Source organism: Glycine soja, chromosome 17, assembly GCF_004193775.1.
Source record: "Glycine soja cultivar W05 chromosome 17, ASM419377v2, whole genome shotgun sequence".
Lineage (NCBI taxonomy): Eukaryota > Viridiplantae > Streptophyta > Magnoliopsida > Fabales > Fabaceae > Glycine > Glycine soja.
Genome location: NC_041018.1, coordinates 5,360,450 through 5,368,823, shown reverse-complemented (window position 1 = coordinate 5,368,823; position 8,374 = coordinate 5,360,450). Strand labels below are relative to the sequence as shown.

At 33.3% G+C, this 8,374-nt stretch overlaps 2 pseudogenes across 1 annotated transcript; one reads left to right on the top strand and one right to left on the bottom strand.

Moving 5' to 3' along the window:
- The first annotated feature begins 1,435 nt into the window (after nt 1-1,435).
- LOC114391863 lies at nt 1,436-4,958 on the top strand (annotated as a pseudogene).
- A 206-nt stretch (nt 4,959-5,164) lies between these two features.
- LOC114391864 lies at nt 5,165-7,594 on the bottom strand (annotated as a pseudogene). The gene is made up of 5 exons (XR_003662186.1): nt 7,307-7,594; nt 6,953-7,108; nt 6,717-6,812; nt 6,422-6,542; nt 5,165-5,624 (listed from the first exon to the last, which is right to left on the bottom strand). The product of XR_003662186.1 is annotated as an uncharacterized LOC114391864 (transcript).
- Between the last annotated feature and the right edge of the window lie 780 nt (nt 7,595-8,374).

The following is an 8,374-nucleotide window of genomic DNA, read 5'->3' as shown; positions in this document are numbered from 1 at the left end:
TAATTTGTGCAAACGTGCCATGTTAGGTATTATGCTATTGCTACATACTTTAATTTGAAATAGTATGATTTACGAACAATATATCATGAGCACAAAGAGCATGCACAAGATTTCATTTAAATTGTTAGACCTCAAATAGTTTGTTTTATGATTTTGAATGTAACATTAAGGCATGCTCGCAGTGCTTAGAGTAAAGCAATAATGTTCTGGGGTGGCACCTTTAAAGGGGACAGGACCAACCGGCTAACTGGTGTCTTCTATGTGGGTGTTGTCTGAAGCTCTGTATTTGGGACATAAATCAAACAAGATAAGCTTCCCCCTTTTTCACTTTTTTTTTTCGTTAGACAAAAAGGTAAGCCACACCAACTATATGTCCCCCGTGTAACCAGAAATATGAGAGAAAACGAATCTGGAACTTTTGTTGGGTAACTCTTATACTTGACGAAATTCGCCTATTCCCATTTTTGTTTTATTGGCAAACATGAATTGAATAAATACAAGACCTTTTATTAGTACATATGATATTTTCTTAATTAATATTACAGATGATAATTTACCTGTTCCGAATTTGTTTTATTATCTTACATGAATGCGTTTACGAGTACAAATGATAATTTTCATCAAAGCTTATCATTTGCTTTATTAGAGTGTGAGATGATGAAATCTCAATCACATAATTAAAATAATTTTAACTTCTTAAAAATATGATTATTATTCATTTTAGAAGATAACACAAAGATTAAAAATATGATTATTATTCTCATTATATTAAAATCATTTTTCACTTCTTAATATGATTTCTACTATTAAGTCTCCCTCATTCCATGATAAGTGTGTAAAGTATTCAAAATTAAATGAAGATAAAAGTATAGTTGAAAATAATAATAATTAATACTACTATCTAAAATTTTAATATATAAAAGCATTTTTAAGTGAATAAATAAAAATGAATGAAACTAGTATTTACTTACTTCGTTATGAAATAAGAGTCAATATAATAATTTTTTATTACAAATTGCTTATCATTATATAATACCATGAAAACATTTATTACTTTTTTTTTCCTAAAATTGTATTTAACAACATTTTTTAAAAGATAAATTATTAATAATTATATTTTTTTAGTCAGTTTTATAATATTTCTTTTAAATTTAGGATTTCATTAATATTTAGGCAACACTTTAAAATAATAATATTTATTTCAACATAGAGGAAGTATTAGTTTATTTGAAGTCATATAGAGTTAATTAGTTGTTTTGAAGGATTTCTTTTTCTCTTTGATCAATATTTTAAGAGGTTTTTTTCACACTAATTTAATTTAAATGCACAAACAATGTTAAATTGAGCTGTTGCCCTTAAGTTTACAAAATAAAAAAATAAAAAAAATTAGCAAACCCAATTTGAGTCGGATCATAACGATAAAGATACAGTTAATACTTGTTTTAAATTCTTTCTGGCACTGGCACTGTCACTTGTTTCTTCCTTAGTTCGTAGCTGAAGAAGAACAACTCACACACAGGTAAATGACTGTAATCTCCGGTCTTTTCTAACGACAAAGAATGAGACGAAGACACAAATATGCAGACAAAGAAGAATCCCAAGCTCCACCAACTTCATCCAAACCAAATTCACAAAAACGAGTCTTGTTTCTCTGCTTGGCATTACATTTTGGTGCAGACTTATTTCAACCCCGACGAACACTGGCAGGGCCCCGAGGTCGCTCATCGCATCGCCTTTGGGTACCGTTCCATTCATTTCCCCTTTCATGTTTTCATGTTCGTTTCTTCGTGAATGCCTCATAAGCTCTGATCTGGCAGGTACGGTCACTTAACATGGGAGTGGAAACAAGGTATCCCAAGCTACTTGCATCCCTTCATCTTCGTTCCGCTTTATAGCCTCCTCGCCTTACTGCATCTTGATACCCCATGGCTTATGGTAAACATTTAATGTATTCTTATATGTTTCATGGCTGTGGTTCCTTTAACTAAAATGCTGTAATTAGGAAGATTCGCCACTTTTATAATAATTACGTTGAAAGTCATTTACAATTGAGTTATAATGTTAAAATCTTTATTACATTATGAAAGTTAACCTGTTTTTAATTTTTGTTCTATGTTTATTAGATGAGGGCTCCACGGCTACTGCAATCTGTATTCTCTGCAGTTGGTGATTTATACTTGTACAAGCTTTCTGCGGTTCTCTTTGGTTACTCTGTTGCAAAATGGACAGTATCCTACGATTTTGTTTACCTTTTCTTTTTGTTGGAATGAGTGTGTTTAATGTTTGATGTTCTTGCTGCTTTTCATTCTCCGATATTGTGTATGAAGATTGAAAACTTAACTCTTTCTCAGCTCTTTTCGCACTTTTCCAATTGGTTTATGCTTTATTGTTTTTCTCGAACACTATCAAATAGCTTGAGACTGTTCTTACACTAGTTTCTCTATACTTTTGGCCCTGCGTGAGACCTTCCAGCAACTGTTCCTTTGTTTCAAGGAAGTGGGGTTTGGCTGTGGCAGCAGTGGCTTGTGCTTATCCGACCAACAAGTGCAATCACATGGCTGTGTGTTTGCCTGCTTGAGCTTTTCCAGGCACATAACAGATTCAGATTCATTTTTTTGGAGGTGGCTCCTATTGGGTATGTTTTGGGACTGCTTACATGCTCTAACTTACCTGTGTATATGTTTGGGGAAGATGTAAGGATGCCTAAGTTGTGTTATTTTCCTTTTGTATCCAAAGAACTTGGATTTATTTAGACACTGAGAATTTTTGTTGTTCATGCATTAATATGCCACGAACCTTATAAATTCTGTATGACTTTTACTTCCACCTGAATTTGATAACTAATTTGCATGAAAGTTCAAGCATGTTAAATGAAAATGCAATCTTGTTTAGTTCTTGTGCTTTTAGAGAATGATATATCGTGTGTCTTTTCTTTTGCTGTTTTCCTTCTCCCTAAAGAACATATTTTAACACTCGGGCTCACTCTTTCAGGATCCTAGTGCTTGGACTTAACTGCTTATTAGATTGTTTCATGTATGGCACATGGATTCTAGTACCACTTAATTTTCTAAAATTCAATTTTCTTTCTGTGGGAGGAGATTATTATGGAACTCACAAGTGGCACTGGTACTTCACTCAGGGATTTCCAGTCATGATCTCTCTCACTTACCATTTTGTATAGCTGGTATCATTTATTCCAAACAATGGAAGTTTCATGGCCTTCTTGCATGGGTTTTGGGTTTCTACAGTTTATTAGGCCACAAGGAATTCAGGTATTTCAATCTGAAAAATTTACATATGCCTGTTAACATATACCTGGCCTATTGGTTTTAACTTGATTTATGATAATAATTACTGTGAGGTACAGGTTTGTCTTGCCAGTTCTTCCGATAGTTCTGATGTTTTCTGTTTATTCTTTGGCCATGATAGAAGATCCCGGTTATGCACAGTATAAAGGAAATAAATCTTCAAAAAAGCATACGAGATTTCCTCCCAAGATGGGAGCTGCTATCTTATTTTTGCTTGCTACCAATATTCGAATGGCTTTGTATATGAGTTTGGTTCATCGGGTCTCTCTCTCCCTCTCTCCTTTACCTGGACTGGCCTTGCTATTATACACGCAATTTAGGATATAGAGATTATTAATTTTTCTTGTCACTGTTTGTTCTTTCAATTTGATGTTTATATATCAAAATCTTCTGTAAAAATCTAGAAATAAATATTTAATATATTCTTTATTTTCTAATAGAGAGGACCCGAGGATGTCATGAACCACCTTGCTAGAGAAGCTCTTCATGGGAAAGTGAAAAGCATCCTATTCCTAATGCCTTGCCATGCCACTCCCTACTATTCCATGCTGCATCATAACCTGCCAATGCAATTTCTGGACTGCACTCCAAGGTTTGGATTTTAGAATTCTGCAATAACTTTTAGAATGCGTTTGGATAGAGAATTTTAACTGAGGAAAGTAATTTATCAGAGAATTTGAATTTCTGTAATTTAGAATTCATTGTTTGGATGTATTTTTATGAAGAATTTAAAATTTTGAAATTTTAAACAACTAAAAATCTGGAATTTCAATTTCCTTCTAAAATGTGAGAAATTGAAATTCTCTTCTTATCGTCTTCTCCAAGAAACACCAAACTCCTAAAATATCGATCGGGTGTGAGCATAGAGGAACAACACGTATAACTAGCACACCAACCATATCTTCTCTTCTTTTTTTCATCCTCATAATATTAATTTTTTTTATCCAAACACAAAATTTTGAAAATAAAAGAATTTCAATTGAAGTATTTGAAATTCTTAGAATTTAAAATTTCTCATAATTTTAAATTTCTCCATCCAAACACAATCTTGATCGGAACTTAAATAAGTTCATAATTCATGTTAATGTATCATGTCCAACAGTGAAGAGAAAGGAGTTCCTGATGAGTCTGACCGTTTCTTGATGGACCCTGTTACATTTGTGTCTGAATATGCAAAAAACAAGTCTCTGCCCAGCCACGTTGTTTTATTTGATTCGGAAGAACAAAAACTGAGGAACCTTTTAATTTCATTTGATTATAGAGAGGTAATTAATCGCAAGACTTTCCTAAGTTGATTATTGCTTAGTTTTCTGATATTGCTTTTTCTTAATTCTTGTAATTTCTCCACGTTTTTCTAACATTGGGAATTCAACAACAGGAAAAAAGATTTTTTAATGCTCACTTCAAGGTAGACCGTGATCTAGCTTATACGTGCGAATAAGATAGCTATATTCATCTGAATCGTAACAGTTCGAATTTTAACTCTGGTAATTTGGTCCCTCTGAAATGAATTTATGTTGTCTGTTAGTTTATTGCTTAACAGGAAATTTTGCAGTAGACAGCTTGTAAATGTCCTTCCAATATATTTTGAGATGATTTACATTTCCTTAAAAAGATGAATGACATCTTTCGGGATCTATTTTCGAGTCAGTTAGACAGAAAATTCCTGTCAAAAAGAGTATATAATGTTGAAATAGTATTTTTATCATTTAATATTCGTAACTGTATGTAGAGTGTAGACACATTTGGACAAATCTCAAAAGGCCTAGTTTATTCCGAAGATACAAGTTAGTAAATACTTTACTAGAATATGTTCTTGTAATGCACCGCGGCGCCAATGGTGTCAACACTGAATAACATACGAATATGCTAGGCAAGTGCGAGTTCCGTTTTCTTGAGCAACTTTTTGAGCCTAACAATGTATGATTGATATTTATCAAAATACAATCATCAAGGGGAGCCATTTCATGTCATCATATCTTAAAGCATCCTTGTAAGCCAGATTTGCTAAAATGGCAAAACACGTTACATTTGGGCTTTGGAATGAAAGGAAAAAGAACTATATGAACCAAGGTAGGAATGTTCTGAAAATAACTGAACAAGAATAGACAGAAAATCAAATTAACAGAAGATATAGGACAACACTGTTAAATTAGGTCCTTGAAAACCCTGACCATAAGAGAAGTCTTCGGGGTCGATCTAGAAACCTGGCCTGCCACGCAGGTTCATCACTTTCATAGACAAACCCACTCTTTATATACAATTTCTTCGCTGGTTCATTGTCGACAGCAACATGCACGTACAAATCTGTTATGCCTGAAAGAAAGATAAAAAATAAATAAATTTAGTCACTTTTGGTCTACGAAAGTTCAACTGTCCAAATCTAAATTGTCATGTAGAAATCGGGGTCTTAACCCATCGAAGAGAACATAAACATCAAGATGTACGTTTCGCATCACGAGGCATCCAAAATGAGCAAACACAAGTCAACTATAAGTGATAATCTCGTCAGTTGGGATATAAAAATAGCACTGCTTTCTTTTCTTGCTTATGAGTATGATATGTTTATATCACTATTTATAAAGGAACTAAGATGCAGAGTACAATTAAGAAAAGTCAGCTTCATTCTTGAATTTTTAGCAGACTAGTCCCTTATAATGTTTAATAGGTTAGTTAATGCTAAAAGAATACTCGATCGTCCGATAGAATAGCAATGAAAATTGACATTGAATCTTAAATCCATATCAAGAGTAGTACAATCAAGAATCATTTTTAAGACTGTCAAAACAAAGATTAGGATTTAGAAATAAGGGTTGCCTACTTGCCTGTGCCTATATCTAATCAAGGGAAATGCAACACACTCACTCTTTTGAAATTTATGGGCAAATCACAAAATTGAGTCTTATTTAATGAATCTTTCTCATAATTTTGTAGTTTCTTATAAATTTTAAATAATAGTAGACAGTGTGTTAAAAGTAGTGTATTAAAGAATATGTTGTTAGCAATCTTCATCTAATTAAGAGTCATACATGAACTTCAATAGACCTTTTTATAAAGGTAGTGGAAACTATAGCAACATGCACGTAGTAGTTAAGTGCTATTTTGTTTCTTACCCCAATCATAAGCAACTAACTTTGACTTTTCAAGAAGTGCATAAGCCAACCCATTTCTGTGCAGTTCTTTAGCAACACATACATTACTGAGGTATGCCCTTGTGATATCAGCTCCAATGACCTATAAACAGTGAAAAATTTAAACAATAGACGGAGGCAGCATTGTACAAATTAGAAACCAGAGAAGACTTAGCAATTTTCGTGTCAAAACTCAAAACCGGGTTCCCTGCAAAATTCTGCCATTCAATTACAAACACAACACATGAATTTAGACATCCAGGAGATAGAAAAATACCTCCGGCTTCGCCCCTACAATTTCATCAGGAAGGCTAAAGCATTGATTAAGATCAAGAGTACCAACTACAATCCGGTCCTCTCCATTGGTAGAAAACTGCAATTTTAACGAAACTACGATTAATTATGTTAAGAAACCAGAAACAACACGGCAGAACACATGGAAAAGCATTAGCATTGAATAATTCATTGATGACAGCACAAACAATATTATGAAGAGTGAGGAAATAAACAAACCTTACATGAAGAGCATAAATCATCGGAGAGGGTGGCAATATGGGGCAATGGAAGCGAAGCATTTATGCAAGAGACTCTTCTGAAGCCCATTCTTTTCCCTGAAACACGCTCCTTCAGTGCTTCGAACTCGCGCTCAGCCAAGTACCTCGTATGATCCTAACACAACTTAACAAACACGAAATGCGAAATGCACCGTATTACGTTACTTGTAATAAGAAAACACTCTTTTATCACAATTTAAACATACCCATTTGCGAAAAGGTAACCAAAAACGAAGCTTGAAGCTAGATTTGATGATTAAAAATTAAATTTGTTTTTTTTAAAATGAAAAAAAAATTGAAGTGGGAGACTGACTTGTATTCCGAAGGCGTCGGCGCGGAACTGATTGAAGGAACGGACGCGAAGACAGGCAGCAGCCCAGAGCTCATCCTCGTAGAAGGATTCAGCGATGGTTAAGAGATTGGTGTCGATTTTTTGGGTGCAAATATTCGTGGAAGCTGAGGATTGGATTTGGGCCCTGAATATGTTGGCAAAACCATAGTGATTAGATGTCAACGGAAATGATGAGGAAAAAGGAATTAGAGAACAGGAACAGAGGGAAGAAACAAGTGTCATTTTTTTTGTATTATCCTTCTTCTCTCCTCTTTTTCTCTGTCTCTGTGCTTAGTGATCTCCACTAATTTGTTGTCTGTTACAGCGGCCCAGGCCCACCTAATATATTTTTTTTACCTATTGCTCGGGATAGTTACTTTGGACACCCAACATTTTTGTTGGAACATCTGCAACACAGATGAAAGGGCTAAAATACCCTTCACATTTTCTTTAAATATGGATTGATAATGCATATGAGTTTTTTTTATTGTTAAACTCATACGGATCATCAATCCGTATGAGTCATATGGATTGACAATCCATGACTCATACGGATCGATAATCCATATGAGATTTTAAAAAAATTTAGCTTTTTTTATAAAATGATAAAAAATTAAAAAAAAAATTCATACGGATTGTTATATGGATTGAGTTTTTTATTAAAAAAAATTATTTAAAAAATAAATAAATAAAATCCATATTTATAAAATTGCTAAAACTATTACAAAAAAATTACACTACAAAACAAATTAAAAAAATATATTTATAATTTTTTTTAAAAAAAAACCCTACGGATCAGCAATCCATATGGTTCATACGGATTGCTGATCTGTAAGTTTTTTTTAAAAAAATTATGTATTTCTTTTTCTTCGACGATGAAAAACCACCAAACTTCACCGCATATTTATAAATAACACACGTACACCGTTAGAGACAACAAATGCTCAAAATAGGAGGCTAACAGAAGCCAACGGAAGAAAATTACACTAAATGAGATTTTACGGGAAAAAAAAGACACTATAGAAATGAAAAACAAAATCTATTATTTAT